The sequence below is a fragment of the Gavialis gangeticus genome, unplaced genomic scaffold (genome assembly GCF_001723915.1).
Source record: "Gavialis gangeticus isolate Ggan-Ray unplaced genomic scaffold, GavGan_comp1, whole genome shotgun sequence".
NCBI classification, from domain to species: domain Eukaryota; kingdom Metazoa; phylum Chordata; order Crocodylia; family Gavialidae; genus Gavialis; species Gavialis gangeticus.
Window position 1 is genome coordinate 48,701,124 of NW_017729032.1, and position 528 is coordinate 48,701,651.

Consider the following 528-nt stretch of genomic DNA (forward strand, 5'->3'; position numbering starts at 1 on the left):
AGAAACACCTGGACACATATTTACTTTTAATTCAGGAAATGAAGCCACATGCCTGCCGTGGCTCAAGCCAGAAGCAGGATGGGGAGGGCCCTAGAGCACACCTCTCTGGCACATAGCCATCATGGGATGTGTGTTCGCTTCCTCTTCCTGCTGCCTCTGAGGTCTCTGGGATTTGCAGTCCAGAATCTCAGCAGCAGGACTCTCCAGTGCTGCTCATCACATCCTCTTCCTCCTTCCAGATGCCTCTAGGATTTCTAGTCCTCAGCTGCAGCCAGCAGCAAGTTTAAGTAAGTTTAGCATCAGGGCAGCTCTGTACTCAGGGGAAGGTGAGTTTAACCCCCATCCCTGGCCCCAGAATCCCAGCTGGGGTTTGCCAGGTGGTGAGGCAGTCCTTGCCTCTCCCCTCCCCCTCAACTCTTCTGTGCTGGAGCAGACAGTGCAGCCCAGGGCTGCACAGCACGCTGGGATTCTGGGAGACTAATTTAATGTGAACCAGGAAGGGGTCTGGAACAGAAGTTTCATAAACCG